Here is a 20,812-nt window from a genome sequence, read left to right as displayed (position 1 = left end):
TACAGGTTTAATATAATGTGGGGACATAGTCCCAGAGAGCAGTTTCCAGGCTCTCGGCCTCACGTGGAAAGACGCTGGCTCAGTTATTAGATGGCCATCAACTGTAATTAGATGGCCATCTGCTGTGGCTGGGTGGTCATCAGCTGTTACTGGTTAGCCATTAGCCACTGATATAACTGCCGTGGCTACGCTAGGGGGTTGGTTGGTTGGCAGAGAAGTGGATGACAGATTGTGGATCGTGTGGAGCCTGCTTCCTGTGTCTCCAACCCAGCCTCCAGCGAGAATATAGTGGTATGAACCCCCATCCATGGCTCCGTGGGTGTTCCTTTTCGGCCTCATCATATCTTGCGTTCTTGTGCGGGGAGCGGGAGCTGAGACCCTGCATTACATATAACTTGGCATGTAATATATCCATGTGCACAATTTATCCATTTATAAACATGAACTTGGCCATTGCTATAGGAGGCAGCGTGGTGTGATAGAGGGAGGGCACATGCTCAGAGTTTGAGTTTTAGTTCTGTTTGCACCAACTAGCTGGGCTCTCAGGCAAGTCAGTATTCCTCTCTGGGCCCCATTTTTCATTTTTTAAAATAAAGGTTGGTTTACTAGGCTCCTTCCAGCTTTACAAATCTGAACCTCTTACTAAATCGAACCACATTTAAAGAAAGCTTGCTGTTTAATGATGTTTTATAATGAATGCCGGATATTTTTGAAAAGTGAGTAGTTCCTGCATAAGTTCTGGCTTTGATAATTTCATTTTCACATGTCAGTCCTTTAGAAGATGAGCTGATAATCAGGGTGCACAGCTTTGAAACACAGAAGCAGTGGGCTCTGGTAGGACACGAATGGAGGTCCACCACATGTGCTGCCACGCACGACATCCTCACTGGCCTCGCTGAAGAGCCTAGTATGTGTCCTGCTGGACAACTGTCCCCCTGCCTGCTCCTTCATGCTGAGCACCTAGGCAGAAAGATGTGGCACTGGGGCCCAAACAGCAGTGACAGCAATCACACGTCCTCATCCCATTTTTAAAGGTCACTCATCTTCTGTTCCAACATCTATCACCTGTGGAGTGGGGTTGGTCCCTTCGCCACCAGACTCATTTCTCTTGGGGCTTTTCAGTGTACTCAGGCCATGTGAAGTCTGACCCATGGAAAGGCCCAAATGTGGTCAATTCAGTTATTTATATTAATCAAGGGAGCTGCCTTATAAATAATTCAAAGTTGCTACAAACCCACAAATCTTTTTCACATTGTCCGTTTGCAGTAAGCTCTCCATAAATGTTTATTGAATGATGCATACGTTAACATACAAATGAATATTTTGCAATAGGTTTTTGGTATTTATATTTGCACAGCTGTCTGCTGAATGTTCTGAGGATTTGCAGCAGCCCTCCCAAAATGATGAAGGCATACTACCAAAACAGGCCCCAGAGATCAAGAAAACCAGAGTGTGCCGTGGTTCGTCTGCTTTCCACGAGTGGCAGGGAATGGGGGGTGGTCACCTCTGCTGATATAGGCCACCAGCCCAACATCAGTCCAGCATAGAGCCTTGAGGCTCCTGACACACATGGTGCTTGATTTGGGTGGCTAAACAGGTATTCTGGGTTTTTGTCTCCTCTGGCTTTGGTCAGAACTACAGTGTGGTAGGCAACATGGTCCCCAAAGATGTTCACGTCCTAGTTCCTGGAACCTGTGACCATGTCATGGCAAAAGGACTTTGCAGTTGTAATTAAGGTTACAATATAATTAAGGTTACAATGGGGAGATTATCCTGAATTGTCTGGGTGAGCCCAATGGAATCACACGATCCCTAAAAAACAGAAAACTTTCTCCAGCTGGAGTCAGAGACGAGGCAGAAGAAAGAGTGGAGAGATTCAAACCAGAGGAAGTCCATGTGCCTTTGCTGCTATAAAGAGGGAGGGACAATGAGACAGGAATGTCAGTGGCCCCCAGATGTGACTTGCGAGGAAATGGGGACGTTAGCTCCACAACCACAAGGACCTGAATTCTGCCAACAAACTCAGAGAGCTTGAAAGAATCTTCCCCGAGCTTCTGGAAGGGGACATAGCCTGGTGGACACCTTGATTTTGGCTTGTAAGCTCCTAAACAGAGAACCAACTGACCTGCACCTTGCCCCAACTTCTGACTCGGAAACTGAATAATAAATGGGTGTCAATATAGGGCATTGAGCTTCTGGTAATTTGATACAACAGCACTAGACAACAATACAGAAGCAAACAAGTGTCACTGAGACTTTGGCCACTGCCTTTAGTTCTTGGGACCCTGTTTGCTCCATTGCAGGTGGAAGGGGTTTGACTAGGACGATCTCTGATACCTCTCCCAGTTCTCAAGTTCTAGGATTTACTATTGAAAAATCAGTTGATTAAAGTACCAATATATTTTGAAATAAGGCTTTGGACTCAACTGGATTTAGAGAGCTGGTTTACAACTTGAAACCGTGCCACCTTTCTGTGTTTTGTACCTTTATGTAAATAGGAATAACAACACTGGCTTTTACAAGGTTTTAAGGATTAAATGGGATAATGTGTGGACAAAACCTGGCTCATAGTGTGTGCTTGACAATCACCACTTCCCTTTTCTCTGTCATTTTAACAGTCCTGCCATCACAAGCTGTGTTGCCCAAAGAAGTACAAGGAGGCATCTCAGCCACTCTCAAGGTTTCTGCCCGTTTTGTGCCTGAGACTTGGTTTAGAACTCCAGGGACAAGAAAATGAGCACGACTTGTTATGTTACAAGGAATCTGGCCAGTCCACAATGTTGCCAGAAGTTTGCTTTTCCCTTTTCGGTCCAACAGCTGGCCAGGAGCCCCTGCCAGCACTCCCAGCAGTGAGGGGAGACCACAGTACAGGGTACTGCCATCCAGCTGGGGCCAGGAGCCCATGTCTTTCCTTTTGGGTTACTAGGAGTTTAGTTGGTTGAGTTCCACGGCCGTGGTGGGCTTAAATTGGGAGATTGTGGTCACTTCTGCTAACATTTGGTGTAGTTCTAGACCTCTCTGGGCTCTCTGGTGTGCGTACTCCCCAGGATTTGCCATCTCGAATTAAGCAAGCTGACAGCTCCAGGGAGAGACAATTTTTAGTGGGCTCTTTGATTTTCTGAAGCTGCAGTTCAGCTTCTTTTATTTATTTATCTATGAGACCCTCTCTCTATCCTGGGAGCTGGCACTGAGGAGCCATTAGGTCAGTCATTTCTTTAAGGATGACGGTGAACCGAGCACGGGAAAGAGAACACAAGAGTCTCACAGGCCTCCTGTTTCCACAACTTTTGGACCTCTCTGCTGAGCTCACCAACATTATGAAGTCTTTAACAGGTACTTGCTTCCCTAGATCCTTCTGGAAGCAGCTAAAGCCTTTATCAGGAAGCTTACTAATACAGAAACTCACATCATACTCTTGGATAGATGTGACTAATGAGTAGTAAACTCCACCAACTGTCCCTCTGACAGTAGGTAGGCCCATTTTTGGAAATGGTAGCAAGAAGCAATTTATTTAAATGTAAATTGGGGAAATATCTAAGCTCTAATTCAGTAAAACTTGATCCTTGAAATGACACATATCCGTTAGGATAATGATGTTGAAATTTTAGCTTGGAAAACCTGACGGACTTCTCCTTAATTGTGTCAGTCCTCCTCAATGGGGACACTGGGATTTAAATGAAAGAATAGTTGAGTTGAAGTGAAACACTCAAGATTAGCAGACATTTTGCAGACTTGGAGCTAAGTAGCCCGGGTTTGAATTCTGGCTCTGTACCTGACTAGCTGTATGACTTTGGGCAAGTTACTTAACCTTTCCATTCCTCAGTTTCCTCATCTATAAGGGTTGTTATGAAGAGCAAAGGAATGTAAATACGTAAATATGTGAAGCATTCAGAATTTTGCTTGGCACAAGCAAATTATACATATATATGTATGTATATATATATATAGTTATATAATTAGTTTCAGGTGTAAAAAACAATGTAATAGACATTTACACCCCTCACAAAGTGATAACCCCCCTCTCCCAATCTACTACCTCTCTGAAATCATATATAACTGTTACAATTCCATTGACTCTATTCCCTATGCTGTACTCCACATCCTGTGACTATATATATATATTAAATTACAGTTGACATTCAATATTTTTCAGCTTCAGCTTCAGGTGTACAGTGCAGTGGTCAGGCACCTATACAGTCCATGAAGTGGTCTCCCTAATAAGACAAGTGCCCATCTGACTCCCTGCAAAATCTTTACAACATTATTGACTATATTCCCCAAACTGTCTTTCCTATCCCCATGGCAATACTGTGGCTACTAATTTGTACTTTCTAATCTCTTTACCTTCTCCACCATCCCCATCACCCTCCCATCTAGCAACCTTCAATGGGCATTTCAATTGTTTCCATGTCTTGGCTATTGTGAATAGAACTGCAATAAACATAGGGGTGCATATATATTTTGAACTAGCTTTTTTGATTTCTCTGGATAGATACCTAAGAGTGGAATTTCTGGGTCATAAGGTAGTTCCATTTTCAATTTTTTGAGATACCTCCATACCGATTTCCATACTGGCTGCACCAATCTGCAATCCTGCCAACACTGCACAAAGGTTCCCTTTTCTCCACATCCTCGCAAGCACTTGTTCGTTCATTTATTGATGATAGCCATTCTGACCAGAGTGAGGTGGTATCTCATTGTGGTTTTTATTTGCATTTCTCTAATGATTAGTGAGGTTGAGCACTATTTTATTTGCATTTCTCTAATGATTAGTGAGCATTATTGCAGCACTATTTACAATAGCCAAGACATGGAAACAACCGAAATGCCCATTGTTAGATGACTAGGTTAAGAAACTGGTACATTTATACAATGAAGTATTACTCAGCCATAAAGAAGAGCAAAATCTTACCATTTGCAACAATATGGATGGACCAAGAGAATATTATGCTAAACAAAATAAGTCAGATGGAGAAAGACAAATACCATATGATCTCACTTATATGTGGAATCTAAAGAACAGAATAAATGAGTAAACTAAGCAAAAATAGTCTCAGAGATATAGGCAAGTATATTATATAAGTGTTAGCTGTGATTGTGGAGTCTTAACAGGGTCTTGTACTGACTGACACTGCTGATCCCCTGAGCTAATCTTTATTCAAACAAACCAGCAAGACCATGATTAGATAAACCCTGGGATTAAACTTCTCACCTAAAGTCCTCCCTCTGGTATCTGCTGCGGTGGCAGCAGAGTCTCGCTCAATCACACAGAACTTTTGGAACTGGCTAGCAGTAAATTCTCAAAACCAGGTGAGGTTACTGCCTTCTTTCTCATGCACCAGGATTGCTATTCCAGATGGATAAACCTTTTTTTTTTTTTTGATATAGACTTTTTAGTACTCAGTATAAAAAAAAATATGTGAATAGCTTTATTGGCTCAAGGTCGCAAAAGAAAAAAAGCAGGGGTGGGGGGTGGGGAACTCTGCTTTTCAACAGAACAATCAAAAATGCTGAATATGTCTTCTCCCGCTGATAACTTATTTATGGCTTTCTTTTTGGAATTCTTTCCTTTGGTGCTTAAGACATGCACAGTGTCTTTGAAGTGGGCTAGACATGTTTTCTGCATGTGGGAGCAGCTGTTTGCCTCTCTGCAGGGCTGGTTGAGATAAATCATTTTTCCTTATGATTTCTAGTTATCGATAGAGGAGTCTCGCCCAGGACTTTGCATATGATTTGGTCATGGTGTACAAATAAGGGGATTTCAGAGGCGGACCCTCAGCCTCACTGAGAGTAGTGGTTACTTGGAAGCTGCGTTTTTGTCAAGACTTTGTAACCCTGGAGGGTGCAGTTGCACTGGGAAGGCAAGCTCACAATCTGCTCTCTTCCTGTTTGTTCCTACATTGCTTTTGTGTCAGAAATTACTTCGTATCAGTTCTACATAGGAGAATGCCAAGCCCACGGTGCAAAAGATCATGGAAACATAACTGGGAAGCCTTTCCTGTCAACTCCAAGTTCTAGCATATTCCTCTGAGATTTTGTTTTCATCGTGATTACTTATTAGTTCCAATTGTGATTTAACAATGATTGCTCCAGTCTCTGCTTTTCTTCTCAAAGCAAAATCTGTGACTCTGTAACAACAAAATTCTGAAAAAGGAAGAAATTGATCCCATTTACACTAGTATCAAAAACAGTGAAGTACTTAGGAATAAATTTAACTCAAGAAGTGAAAGATCTCTACCCTGAAAACTACAAGACATTGATGAAAGAAATCAAAGAAGACACAAATAAATGAAAAGGTATTGCAGATTCATGGATTGGAAGAACTAACATTGTTAAAATGTTAATACTACTGAAAGCCATCTATAAATTTAATGCAATCCTTATCAAGATTTTTACAGAAGTAGGAAAAAATGCTCCTAAAATTTATATGAAACCACAAAAGACCCTGAATAGCTCCCCACCCCTAAAAAATAGAACAAAGAAGGAAGCATCATCACACTTCCTGATCTCAAGCTATAAGATAAAGCTATAGGCATCAACACAGCATGGTGCTGGCATAAAAACAGAAAAATAGACCAATGGAACAGAACTGAGGCACAGAAACAAACCTAAGCATATATGTCAACTAATATTTGACATGGGACCCAAGAATACTCAATGGAGAAGAGGCAGTCTCTTCAATAAATGGTGCTATGATGATTGGTTATTCACATGTGAAAGAATGAAACTGGACTTTTATCTTACAACACTCACAAAAATTAAATCAACATAGATTAAAGACTTAAATATAAGACTTGAAACCATGAAAGTCCTAGAAGAAAACATAGAAACAAAGCTCCTTGGCATGGGTCTTGGTAATGATTTTTTGGATATGACACAAAAAGCACAAGCAACAAAATAAAAATAAATAGGCAGGATTATATCAAACTAAGAAGCTCTCCATAGCAAAATAAATCATTAATAAAGTGAAAAGACAACCTACAGAATGGAAAAACATATTTGCAAATTACATATCTGATAAGGGGTTAAAATTTAAACCATATAAAGAACTGATGGAACTCTAGCGAAATAAACAAAAAATCCAATTGAAAAATGGTCAAAGAACCTGAATAGACAGTTCTCCAAAGAAGACATACAAATAGCTAACAATTATGCGAAAAGATGCTCAACATGTCACTGGTCACTAGGGAAATGTAAATTAAAACCACAATGAAATATCACCTCACTCCTATTAGAATGGGCATCATCAAAAAGACAAGAGGTAATAAACGCTGGCAAGGATGAGGAGAAAGGGGAGCCCTGTGCACTATTGGTGGGGATGTAAATTGGTGCAGTCACTATGGAAAACAGTATGGAGTTTCCTCAAAAAAATGAAAAATAGAACTTCCATATTATCCAGCAATTCCACTTCTGGGAATGTATCCAAAGGTAACAAAAACACTAACTCAAAAAGATATCTGCACCCCCATGTTCATAGCAGAATTATTTACAATAGCCAAGACATGGAAACAATGTAAATGTCCATCAATGGATGAATGGATAAAGGAATTGTGATACACACACACACACACACACACACACACACACACACACAGTGGAATATTATTCAGTCAAAAAAAAAAAAATGACCATTTGTGACATGGATGGACCTTGAAGGCATTATGCTAAGTGAAATAGGTTGGACAGAGACAGTGGTGTATAATCTCACTTACATGTGGAATCTAAAAAAAAAGAAAAGAAAACAACTTTAAAAAAAATAACCCCAAACTCATAGAAAAAGAGATCAGACTTGCGGTTACCAGAGATGGGAGTTAAGGGGTGGAGGATTTGAAGAAGGTGGTCAAAAAGGACAAACTTCCAATTATAAGATAAATAAGTACTAGGGATGTAATGTACAACACGATGACTATAGCTAACATTGCTGTATGATATAAGAACGTTGATAAGAGTAAATCCTAAGAGTTTTCATCATAAGGAGAAAAACATTTTTCTCTTTATTCTTTTCTTCTTTCTTTTCATTTTTTCTATATGAGAAGATAGATGTAAGCTGAACCTATTGTGGGAATCATTTCACAATATATGTAAATCAAACCATCTTGCTGTATGCCTTAAACTTATACAGTGATATATGTCAATTATTTCTCAATAAAACTGGAAAAACATAAGTAAAAAGAATAAGTGATATGCAAAAGAGTATTTTTAATTTAAATTGTGTACAGTTATAAAGTAATCTATGATTTTGTAAATACATGTTGGTTAAATGTGATAATACACAAAGTAAATATAACCAAGCACTCAATAAACTTTATTGTTATGAGTATTGTTATCACATATTGCTTTAAACAGGGGTTTCAGAGAATAAAGCCTCAAAGGTTGCACCAATTTTTCTCCTAAAGGGCAATCTCTCTCCCTCTCGGTACTTTCTTTCCCTGAACCTGTCAATTTTCTTACCACTCTCCTGTCTTACTAAAAAAAAAAAGAAAAGAAAGAAATTTAAAAAAAGGAAGAGTTCTAAGCTCCCATGTTTCTGCTTCCACTGTGGCTACCACAGTCTCTCCTCCTTTACAAAGTCAGTATCCGAGGAATTAACTTTGCTGACTTTTCCTCACCTTGGTTTCAACATTTGACCCTCTACTGTCAGGCTACGTGCAGCCAATAGCCACTGAAATAATCGCTTCACTGCTATGTCCAGTGGCCTCTGGCCCTTCATCTCTACTGGCTGCTCTGTGTCATTTGATTCTGTGACTCTGTGATGTCCACAGTATTTATTGTCCAGAGTTGTAGCCAACTAGGAGGAGGATTACTGAATACCAAGCAACTGAATTGTTCATTTAATTTTAATTATTTTAAATTTAAAAATAGATACTTGGTTAATTAGTTAATTCATTACGATTTTTTACTTAGCATGTGCAAGTTATTGAAAAACTCTTTAGTATGATTGGAACAACTTGGGTCTGTGAATCTAGGTTTTCAACTAGATTTTATGAAATATAAATATAGAGCAAGCATTTCTAAGGAAAATTTAGCATCTGAATTGAGATGAGCTTTAAGTGTAAAATACATATCAGGTTTCTGAGATCTCCTTAGGAAAAAAGAATGTAAAATCCATCAATATTTTTTATATTGATTACATTTAAAAATCAATAGTTTGGCTATACGGGATTAAACAAAATATATTATTAAAATTGATTTTACCTGTTTTGATTTTCTTTTCAAGGTAGCCACCAGAACACCTGTGGCTTGCATTTTAATTAGATTGGATGGCACTGTTGTGGCCCATTGCTCCTGGAAATGATCTCCTTCCTTGGCTTCTGAGCCCAAGCCTCTCCTTGTTCTCACTGACGTTTTGTTTTCCCGTCTTTCCTGAGTGCTGGTTGCCTCTGCAGCCGATCCTCAATGTTGGTACTTCCCAGAGTTCTGTCTTTTGTCTTGTTCTCTTGTCACACTATATATTCTTGCTGACTGATTCCTCCATGCCCTGTTTGTTCAAATGTGTATAGTCTCTAACAGTTGCCTGAGCCCCTCTCCATGACAATTCCAGAAGAACATCCTTTGACATTTCAAATGCAACCTGTTCTCAGTTCATCCCATCCTCTTCCCTCTGAGTCACTGTCATGCGGGAGACCCTGCTCGCTGCGCCATTTTTCGGGCGGGGCGGCCTGCGGGGTCTCTGCTCCCGCTCCCCACACAAGAACACAGGATATGGTGAGGCCAAAAAGGAACACCCACGGAGCCATAGGTAGGGGAGTCATACCACTATGGTCTCACTGGAGGCTGGGCTCACCGGACGCGCGACCTGCCATCCGGCCTTTCCGCCAACCGACCGACCTACGACTCTCCTCCACTCTCTTGACTCTGTTCCTCTCCTCTCTTCCGCTCTCCTCAGCTCTCCTGGGCAATCCTCGGCAGTCCTCGGCTCTCCTCCGTAGCCGCAGCAGTTATACCAGCGGCCAATCGGCTAACTGGCCACAGCCCACGGCCAATCAGCCACAGCTGACGGCCATCCACTACTCGAGCCAGCACCTTTCCAGGTGAGGCCGAGAGCCTGTAAACTACTTTCTGGGGCTCTGTCCCCACAGTCATGATGCTTTTCTTGGCTTTCCTCTCCCTGTGAATTATGCGTTATCATTTGCGCCAGGAACCAGGGCCAGACTAGAGTCCTCGCTCTCCTTCATGACCAGGTATATCAGATACTGAACCGCACAGTGTCTCTTTACTAGACGAGTTCCCAGCTGTCCTCTTCCTACCTGCCCAGGCCTGACTGAGCCTGGCCTCCTTGTCCTGCTCCCCTCGCTTTTCATCGAATCTCCAGGTCTAGCCAGAGTGAGGTGTCTAACACACAACCAGATAGCACTGCTCACTTAACACTCCCCATTAGTGTCGATTTATTTAAAAAAAATTGTTAAATGCTTTTTTTGGACCATGGCAATTTAATTTTATAGAGGTATAATTGAGGTATAACATATCACTTTCAGCTGTACAACATAATGATTCAATATATGTATAGATTGCAAAATGACCACCACAACAAACCTAGCTAACATCCATTACCACAAGTAGTTACAATTTTTTTCTTGTGCTAAGAACTTTACTCCCACTGTAGCTCCTTATCTACTCAGAACATTTGTCGTAGCAACTTATCTCACTGCCTTGTAATTTCTGGTTTACTTCACTACATCATCTATTAGACTATACTATTTTTAGGGTAAAGGCTGGATTTTATAATTTTTTTTCTCAAGGCCTAGCACAGAACCTACAATAAAAAAAGTTTTAAAAATTTATTGAATCAATAAGTCAATAGATTTATTCAATATACAGAATGTCCTGCAGCAGGAATTCCTTTGTCAAAAAAGCAAATGGTAAAAGAGAAATTTATAGTAGGGCTTTATTGAAAATAATCTTATGAAGTATATTCTAAGGTTGCTAGAGATCCAGCCAATAATTTTTACCTAGCTTCTGTTTTTAGGGTATTGAAAAGAAATTATTGTGTACAGAATGTGAATTTGAAGCCCTTCAAGATCTTGAATCAACAATGAAAATTTAATTAACTAGTTAATTCAATACCATTTTTTACTTAACATGTATAAGGCCTGTGCTATAGAGTAAAGCAGGAAAATTGACGAGGATATTTCATTGAAATTTTCAATGATGACACTAAGATTGTTCTGATGAATATTAAACTTAAAAGAAAGCCTAATTAACTGGACATGGAATTTTGCAGGTATTCCCTGAGGTAATGTGACATATTCCCCTCCTCTCACAGTGAAGCTTCAGCTCCATTAATCATGACTGCTTGGACACGTCAATCGACTAATGGAAATAATAACCACCACACTCTCAGGCAATCTATTGATTTCTGGGTTCCTTTGTTATTCATAACAGAGATCAGACAGTTTTTACCCATCTGGACAGATTTCAGTATTTGTGTGTCACATGCATGCACAGAAGAAAGATTTGCCAAGTTCCATTAACCAGAGCCTTTAAGGAGCATGTGAAATGTCTTGTTTTCTTTTTAGGAAAAGCCCTGGTGTGCACTGCCTTTGATCTGGACATGAGATGGTCTTGCGTTGTTAGTGCAGAGTGGGATGAACTCACTGAGAGTTATGGAGGGGTCAGTAATTTAAAGCCACACTTTAGAATAGTAAAAGGTCATTTGCTTTGAAAGCTTTGCTACAGTTTGCTGGATCAGTGACAAGATGTGAATCTCAGTTTGTCAATGTTATAAGCGTGCTTTGGGGCAAGATTTACTGACTGGGCAAGAGACGAGGATATTTTTTTCATGTTCACATGTCTCTAAAATGTTGCATAAAGGTTGGTGTGAAATAGGACGTGGCAGAAAATGTTAAAGAAGTATTTTCAAAGTAGGCTTTGGCATACATAGTTGGACCTTAACCCAAATTTGGTGTCAGTCCTACTGCAATCAGGTTTTCCTTTTATGCTCTATCTATGCGATGTGAACAGTAGAGAAACTAGCAAGACTTCAAAGTCAAGGCAAATCATGCATGAAGTGAAAAAAAAAAAAGTATGTATATATAGTTCACCAAAGGAGAAATCTATGTGCAACTTGGAAGGATGGAGTGAAGCAGTGGCCATTTTATGCTCACTGGGCAGGAGTAGGGCAGGCTATTGCAGATCCAGCCCCAAGTCCCCCACTCGCTATCTGACCTTGTTGGGTGGGATGGCGGTCAGGCCTGCAGCAGCGCCAGCTTCCCAGGCATCTTCTGCTTGGTTTCAGTTTTGTCTGCTGGTCACCCACATCATCACGGCTGCAGGAGACAGTCAGAGACAGCTGTCATTCTCATCTGTCACTGGTCTCCCCCACTTCATATCCCTCTTGCCTTCCTGGGAGCTGGTCCTGCTGACTGCCAGCTGAGCAACAGGCTCAGAGGTGGCTGAGCCACACAGACGCATCATCTACCTCCCACAAGGGCTGTTCCCTGTAAGAAACCCATTTCCACATCACGTAATGTGGTCTGCTCCTCCGCTTCACCCTGGCTGAAACATATATTAGTTAGTTGCTTCTGAGAAGAGAAGGACTGGGGGGAAGAAGGCAGCCCACACTACTCTGTTCCGGAGGTGAATACACCAAAGGCAAGAGTGTAGCTCTGGGATAGAGGTGAAGTAAGAAACAGCTGGGATGGGTGTTAGACCTCCAACTGTTGTAATTGAGAGACTTTTGTGGGGGGGTGTCTGCTATGGAAAATTTTGGAAATAGGCAGGCCTTTCTGCAAGTGTAGCATTGCTGTAAGGCAGAAGAATGGAACAACTTCTCAGCGGCTCTTGATGGGAGATGGTTGTGGTCAAAGAACGGTGATGAACAAGGCAGAAGACCCCAGTTTAAGCCCCAACCCCAGTACCTTTGCAAGCAGTTTGACCTTGACAATTTGCTTAATCTCTCTACTGTGCCATGAGGGGTCAAAATATTGGGGAAATAGAGATTCCTATGTTGTTGGCTTTTGGATGATTAAGCAACATGATTTTTGTCTAAATGCCATATAATCCACAAAGTGTTATGTGAATGTTATTTTTATTGATGTGTCCATTAAAATAGTTAAACATTAGATTTGCACTTATCTATCTCTAACTATGCTGTGGAAGGAAAGAGATCGATGAGTTGAAACTGAAACCATCCTCAAAACATCTCATGAAAGCAATGATTTTGTCACTTGTTGACTAGCCACAGAGGACACTGTGACATGTATTATAGTCATGCCTTTGTCTCCTTCCCAGCCAGACAAGGCTTTGGTATACACTGGGTTGTGTACCAACAGGAGTCTGCAGAAATCAGTAGGTAGAGATGCACATAAATAAATCCTCGTGTAGGTAGGAAAGAGTTTCTCCACCTCAAAGTCAAAGAAATGATTTTTTCACAGCCTGTCCCCATGGTAGAAAGAATGGGTTTTGTTATTTTAAAATCTCTTAAAAGATTTAAAAACCAAACTCAACTAGGATCCTGCATGGAAATTTCTACCAAGATATATTTCTCAAAGGCTCATTCTCATTGAATTACCATTTCAAAATAGCTGAATTCATAAACATCTACTGTGTAGTACTGAACTTGTCTCATTTTAGAGGTGTTCTGGAAAAAGTTTGACATTTCACAGGGAGAGCTGTGAATTGAAGACTTCAGGTCAGCATCCTGGAGCATAGAATTTTTTGGTGACTGTATTTGCAGACAAGGTCCAGTAAAAATCACTCACATTCTCAAAGGCCCATCTGCTTGAGGCAGGAGCAATTTTTGCCTGTGAGTGTAGGCACACTGATGTCCCAGCTTGTGCAATAATCACAGGATGAGCTGGTTTGCAAAATGCTGAGAGAGGGAAGAGGGATAGAAGGGGAGAGAACAGAGGGTGAGGGCAACGGCTCCAAAGGCTCTCTGGGAGAGAGAGTGAGGGTCCAGGGCCCTGGTGGGATGCTACCTGGAACGGGGGGAGTGTCGTGAAGTGGGGGAGGCTGCTGGCTCAGACTTATTCCATGGATTCAAGCCAGCACCACTCTCTTGGTGCCAGAGTCTGTGGGCCCACATTGGGGCCCAGATTGGGCTGTGGCTGCTCCTCCCACGGTGTGGAAGGCGTTCTGACTGAAGTGAGCCTGGGATGGTGGAGTGTCAGGCAGGGGGGCCAATGTCCTCAGTGGGTGGGGGAGGGGTGTGGCCCCAGAGTAAGCATTTTTTCCTTTCTATCTAGAGCTACTCTCCTGAGGAGTTCTTCAGGGACATCTAAATCCAAGCAAGCCTGAGGCAGAAACTCTGAAGACCACCTCTACTTTGTTGGTAATAGGGTCTTAGTAAATATTAACCAATCTGATATATTTCATCCAGTAGGAGGACAGTCATATTTCACCCCATGCCATTCTAGTGGATTTTAGTTTTCTTCTTGGAGCAGATATGCAGAAAATCAGCAGATTGCCTGATATGTTTTCTTCAGTCACTCAAGACACATTTCACTTTGTAATTTTAAAAATACATTCACAAGTTCAGTTTAGGGGGCTTCTCGTCCAAAGATGTACAATATAATGAAATGGAATTGTTCGCCCTATTGCACATGTGTCTGAACACAAATCTGAGGTGGAGAAAAAGGAACTGGAATGCGTCTGTTTTTCCCACCCTGACCCCCACTGCTGACCATCACCCCCTGCTCCCCACCCATAGTCATCCCCAGGCTGGGGTGTATGGCAGGATGAAGGAGTTGGAGGTGGAGGAGGGGAAAAGGGAAGAGAGAAAAGGAAAGAGGCAACAAAGAAGAAGAGGGGTAGAAGAAAAAACGAGAACACAGGGAGGTGGTTGAGAGGGGGCAAATGTGGGTGAGTGTGGCACAGGCTACGGAAAGTGCTTCTGAATGTTTTTAGCTCTGAAAACAAAAATTAACACATCATGAATTTTTTTTTCTTTTTCTCCAAAAACAATCAAAATCAACAAACAAGCAGCCAATAGCATGACACCCCTTTGCCACACTCCCTACACCCACTCCCAAATCAGAATGGACAAAGTTACCTGCAGCTGGGGAAGGCAGGGTAGGAGAGGGGCCTGGAGTTGTGGAGGCTGTTGGCCTCTTTCCCAGGCCCCTAAGGCTCCCCCAGAACCTACAGGGTGATGGGTGAGGGGAGGAAAGTCCTGATCTAGCCTCTGTCCTAGAGCTGAACATTCTGCCAAGAGTCAGCTTTCTTCTTAGGCTGTTTCTTAAAAGAGAATTTGGTTCTGGGACTCACAGCCGCTAGGAATGCGTGACCAGACCATAGACTGGTCTTGAGCAGATATGGATTCTCTCACAATCATTGGGTACCTACCATGTGCCTGGTGGGGTCACAAGTGCTTCTCACATTTTACCTCATTGGATTATCACTGTAACCCCAGAGAGCAGGTAGTTATTATCCCCCTTTCTCTGGCTGTGCTTGTTGCTGCAGTTTGAGTCCAAACAGAGCTGAGCCTGGTGTTTGCCTGATTCGGACCCTTCTGGTCCCTGAATGGACAATGTGACTGCACAGGTGCTGGTTTGGAAGGCAGGGCTTTACGACTGCCTGAGGCATGTAGCTCTTGATTTATCTGGGATGAAACACAAGACAGTGTTAGAAGCTACTACAGGGCCACATGCACCGTCAAGCTGTATGGTGGAAACCCTAAGAAAAATCCCTCCATCGTCCTAATGCAGCCGATGGCTAAGCGGTAGTCGCAGAGCTCATGATTCACTTTGAACTTAGTTTGCCATCAGATTCCTGAGAGGATAAAATATTATCAGAAGCTGAATCAGCATGTCCACTTTACTCTGGACAAAACAGAAATCTCAGCTCTTCAATCTCCTTATTCCCTTTCTCCAGGCTAGTGAAGGTGAGTGCTGTGTTTAGTCCCACTACATGATGTGATTAGCCAGGACAGCCAGTGGGACCTGCCATAAAAGAAACAGCTGGGAATGGTCATGTAGTGTTTTCTCAATGGTATGATACAGGCCAGAAGTCTGTGTCCACCCACCTCCGTCACCACCTCTGAGACACGGAACATGGAACTAATTAGCCAGACTAGGGGTCTCCAAAGGCCTGGTTCTGAAACTGATGTCCAGGTGGTTACATGGGTCTCCTGCTTCTGGTTACTGAACATGTGGAACCTCCACTGTGTTCAGCTAGGGAGGCCTCAGATAAAGACAAGATGCTCTCCTGCCTACTAATGCTAATTTGGCGCAGGGTTTTTATTACCCTACAAAGTCAATGCTTATGTCCTGTGGGAGACCCTGCTCGCTGTGCCATTTGTCGGGCGGGGCGGCCTGCGGGGTCTCTGCTCCCACTCCCCACACAAGAATGTAGGACATGGTGAGGCCAAAAAGGAACACCCATGGAGCCACAGGTAGGGGAGTCATACCTCCACGGTCTCACTGGAGGCTAGGTTCACTAGACGTGCGACCTGCTGTCCGTTTTTCTGCCAACCGACCGACGACTCTCCTCCACTCTCCTCGACTCTCCTCCACTCTCCTCGACTCTCCTCCGCTCTCCTCGGCAATCCTCGGCTCTCCTCGGCTCTCCTCCTTAGCCGCAGCAGTTACATCAGCGGCCAACCGGCCAACTGGCCACAGCCAACGGCCATCCACCACCAGAGCCAGCACCCCCCCACGTGAGGCCGAGAACCTGCAAACTACTCTCCGGGGCTCTGGCCCCACAGCTTATTCCTCTGGGTAATCAGAAACCAACAGACCATCTTGGTAGGGGTGGCCCAGAGCCACCAGCATTGTTCTTCCCTCTACCTAAACCACTGGGTATTTATCACATGGGACTTTGGACAACATTTGGGTTTCCACATGTTCCCGGATCTGGGAACATGACCTTCTGTCCCTGGGGGAATCAAGAGTACACAGGGCATTTGGGGACAGTGAGAAAGGAGAGAGCTCAGTGTTCTCTGCCTGACTGGCTGCTTGAGAGGGCCCTGGGGCCAAGGCGATGTGGGAAGGTCCTGGCCAAATTCATCTCTAAGGGGCCAGCCTCACCTTTAGACCTCTCTTCTCCCTGCCTTTCCTCTCTCTTCCCTTCTCTTCTGTGTCTTGATTTTTCTCTTCTTTTCTGCACTTTCTCTAGCCTCCCTGGGACATGATTTCTGTGTGCTCTACCCCTTTCTCCCGGCACAATTGTGATATACCACCCTCTGGGACAAGCAGGGCCTGTACTACATGGCTCCCATTCTCAAGGGGCCGTTAGACCAACCCCACGCCAGCTGCCCTCTTCTAGCCTGTGGACAGGTCATCCATTAGCCAAAAGGTCCTTCCGAGGACCCATACCAATTGCTTCTTTGTAACTCATAATGAAACAGGTTCTGTAAGGATTAGTGAGGCATCCAGTTTTTATGCAATCATAGCTAATCCCTTGTTTTCATACCAAGGTTGGAAGAATATGTTTCTTGTTTCTTCAGATTGTTTGTTGATTCTAAATGGCTGCAGTGCTCATGGCGGTGATAGTTACGCTCTAGCCATGACTCATCGGTACCCCTGTGTCTGTCTTGCAGGCGTTGCTGCTGCCTGCAGAGCTGGCCATCCTCTGACACTCAGCTGTTCTCAGTCCTGGCTGCATGTGGGAATCACTAGGAGCTTAAAGAATTTCTCATGGCTGGTCCCGCTCCAAGGCTTCTGATTAAATGGTTTGGACGGTGGCTTGAGCATCAGAATTTTAAAAATCTCTCCTGGTGTTTTCATATATAGCCATAAAGAAAATCACTGCTCTAATTATGTGAAATTAGGAAAAGCTGGAGGCCAGAGCTGGGCCGAGTCCTGATGCAAGAGTGGGAGACCAGATCCTTTGATTCACAGTGTTCTCAAATGGTTTCACCTGAGTTCTGTTTCCCCCAGCAGATGGAAATCTTACTCCCTCAACTTATTTATTCACTCAGCAAACATAAGTTAGACCATAATAAGTGTCAGACATTAGGGGGATCCATGAGGAAGATGCAGAGGCAGCTCTCATGGTGTTACCAGCTCTCAAGGAAAGCAGAGTTGGAAACAGATATTTTGAACACCCTCCTCTAAATATTTGAATAGAGATTAAATAACAGCTTAATGGAAGGCAGGGGTAACTCAACGTATATATGTTGGGGGTGGGATTATAGAATGCTTTTTAGAAGTTATAATCCTTATTTGACAGGGAAAAAAGTTGAGGAGTTTGGATCAAGTTGTGTGCTCAGTTATACAAGGTCAGAGAACAACAAGGTGTTGGTTCCCCCTAACTCTGTCAGATGTATGGGGACAGAGCCAGGAGTGCAATTTCCAGGCTCTCGACCTCACGTGGAAAGGTGCTGGCGCAGGTAGAAAATGGCCATCAACTGTGATTGGATGTCCATCAGCTGTGGCTAGTTGGCCGTCAGCTGTAACCAGTGAGCCATTGGCCACTAATGTAACTGCCGTGGCTACGCTAGCAGAAAATGGGGGCTAACAAGAAGATGGTGGCTGGTAAGCGTGGATTGCAGTTAGGATGGTGGGTTGTGGATCGTGTGGCTCCTGCTTCCTGTCTCCAACCCAGCAGCCAGGGAGACTATAGTGGTATGACTCCCCTACCTATGGTTCCGTGGGTGTTCCTTTTTGGCCTAGCCACATCCTGCGTTCTTATGTGAGGAACGGGAGCAGAGACCCCGTGTCGCGCGGGGCGGCCTGCGGGGTCTCTGCTCCCGCTCCCCATATAAGAACGCAGGATATGGTGAGGCCAAAAAGGAACACCCACGGAGCCATAGGTAGGGGAGTCATACCACTATATTCTCTCTGGCGGCACTATACTCTCACTGGAGGCTGGATCCACACAGTCCGCAAACCGCCATCCATGCTTGCCAGCCCAGCCGCCATCTTCTTGCTAGCCCCCATTCTTTCTCTCTCTCTCCTCCTTCTCCTAGCATAGCCACAGCAGTTATATTAGTGGCCAATGGCTCACTGGTTACAGCTGACGGCCAACTAGCCACAGCTGATGGCCATGCAATCACAGTTGGCCATTTACTACCTGAGCCAGGCACCTGTCTATGTGAGGCCGAGAGCCTCGAAACTGCTTTTTGGGGTTCTGTCCCCACACCCCGCATGCCGCCCTGCACGACAAATGGCACAGCGAGCAGGGTCTCCCGCACTACAGATGTGTCCAAATAGAAACCCCCACTCAGAGCTAAAGAGAGTCCTACCATTTGCATTATGAGATATTAGCTATTATCTGGAGAGTTAAAATGTTTCTGCCTACTTTCCCATGGATCTGATGCTCAGTCCCTAGGAGGGGGTGGGTGGGTCATCACTACGTGTATGTGCCCCGAGACCAGCAGTGTCGGTCTCACCCAGGAGCTTGTTAGAAATGTAAATGTTCAGGTCCCGCCTCAGACCTACTGAATCTGAGTCTCTGGGGGTGGGCCCAGGAATCTGTATTTGATGTGCTCTGGAAGTGATTCTTATGCATGCTCACGTCTGTGAAGCCTTACCCGAGGGCCCTGACTCAGTTCCTGATGGGTCACGTGGTACATTGCATTATGATTCTGAAGTTTTCACCCTCTGTGTATCCACCCTTTGTCATGTGATTCTGCAGTTTGTCCCACTACAGTAGTAGATGCTCAATAAATATTTGTTGAATGAATAAGTGAATGAATGAATCATCAACTAGACTGTGGTAGGAATCTAATGGCTCAAAATAGCCTTCTAAGTCGGCCCCTCAGCCTGGTCTGTGTGCAGGAACATTTTCCCTAAATGGGGCTGCAAGTGTGCCAGAGCCGTAATTTACTGTGTCTAGTTAAACACTGTCACAGGAATATTTTAACTCAAATTTCTTCTGATCTGACATCCTCTCCCTGTCAACAAAACTACATTGGATGCCCAATCATAATTAGGAGTTTTTTTGGTGAGCTATGAATAAGAAGAAGGGACATTAGGTGAACTGGTAACTTAGTAGTTTCCATCAATTAAATAAGTTTGCCGAATAACCGTATCAGTTTCTAGCTCAAGGAAGACTTTGCCAGTGGGAGCCAGAAAAAGCCCCAGGGCTAAGGCCCCTTCTTCCAGGAAAAGGTTTGGAGGAGCAGGGGCTGCTGGAGTCTTCAGGACACTCATTCTCTGTGCCTTTGTGACTGGCCTGTTGAAGTATCAGGACAGGGTAGGCTCTGCTGTGCTAACAAACCCTGACATCTTAGTGGCTTAACACAGATAAGCTTATTTCTTGCTCATACCACAGTCTGAGGTGATCAGGTATCTCAGTGGGCCTTCTTCAAATGAGACTCAGAGACTCACAATGATTCCAGCATCAACTCTGCCACCTGAGACTGCTCTGCTTCCCGCTGCACAGATGGGAGCAGCGTGGAGAACACACACCTGCCCCACCTGCCTTAGCCTCAGCATGGCATTTCTTCTGTTCACATGCTTGTGAAGAGAACTCATGTGAGTGGTTCAAAGCCAACTTTAAAGGAGGCTGATAAAGGTGTCTTCCTTCGTTCCTGGAAAAGGAGGAGGTGTGGGGAGCACACAGCATTGTTTCTGTTATTCCTGTGTGTCTTTCTGGTGGGTTCGTTAAATGTTTATGTCATAGTTTAGCTCTTAGAGGGAAACCTTATTTCTAATATGGTGCATACTGACCAGGAATATACTCCAGAAATAATAAAAGCTGAGACAGGTTAAGGAGGAAGAAGTGGAACTAGATCGTCTCTTGCCGTGGTGAACCCCCGGAGAGGGCACTGAGTAAAACATTTGTGGATAGGCACAAACTCCCTATTTGTGCAAATCTTTTGGACCTGTATGCAAATCATGGAGACTGTTTTTACTAAACATGTTACCAGTTTGAGTTAAATGGCTCAAACAGAAGCTAGGTATTGCTAATCTTTGTCAGCAGTCCA

At 43.6% G+C, this 20,812-nt stretch overlaps 1 long non-coding RNA gene across 2 annotated transcripts in view; it reads right to left on the bottom strand.

Moving 5' to 3' along the window:
* The window catches only part of LOC141573171 (uncharacterized), a 32,890-nt gene extending 16,174 nt beyond the window's left edge, over positions 1-16,716 (bottom strand). For both annotated transcript variants that reach the window (XR_012498800.2, XR_016021133.1), the window contains exons 1-2: positions 16,349-16,716; positions 12,166-12,266 (exon numbers count right to left, since the gene is read on the bottom strand). This is a non-coding gene — a long non-coding RNA (uncharacterized LOC141573171). The remainder of the gene's footprint in view (positions 1-12,165; positions 12,267-16,348) is intronic.
* Positions 16,717-20,812: the final 4,096 nt, after the last annotated feature.

The sequence above is a fragment of the Rhinolophus sinicus genome, chromosome 4 (genome assembly GCF_057876585.1).
Source record: "Rhinolophus sinicus isolate RSI-liver-muscle chromosome 4, RSI-T2T, whole genome shotgun sequence".
In the NCBI taxonomy this organism is placed as follows: Eukaryota; Metazoa; Chordata; class Mammalia; order Chiroptera; family Rhinolophidae; genus Rhinolophus; species Rhinolophus sinicus.
This window is presented reverse-complemented; position numbering and strand designations above follow the sequence as displayed.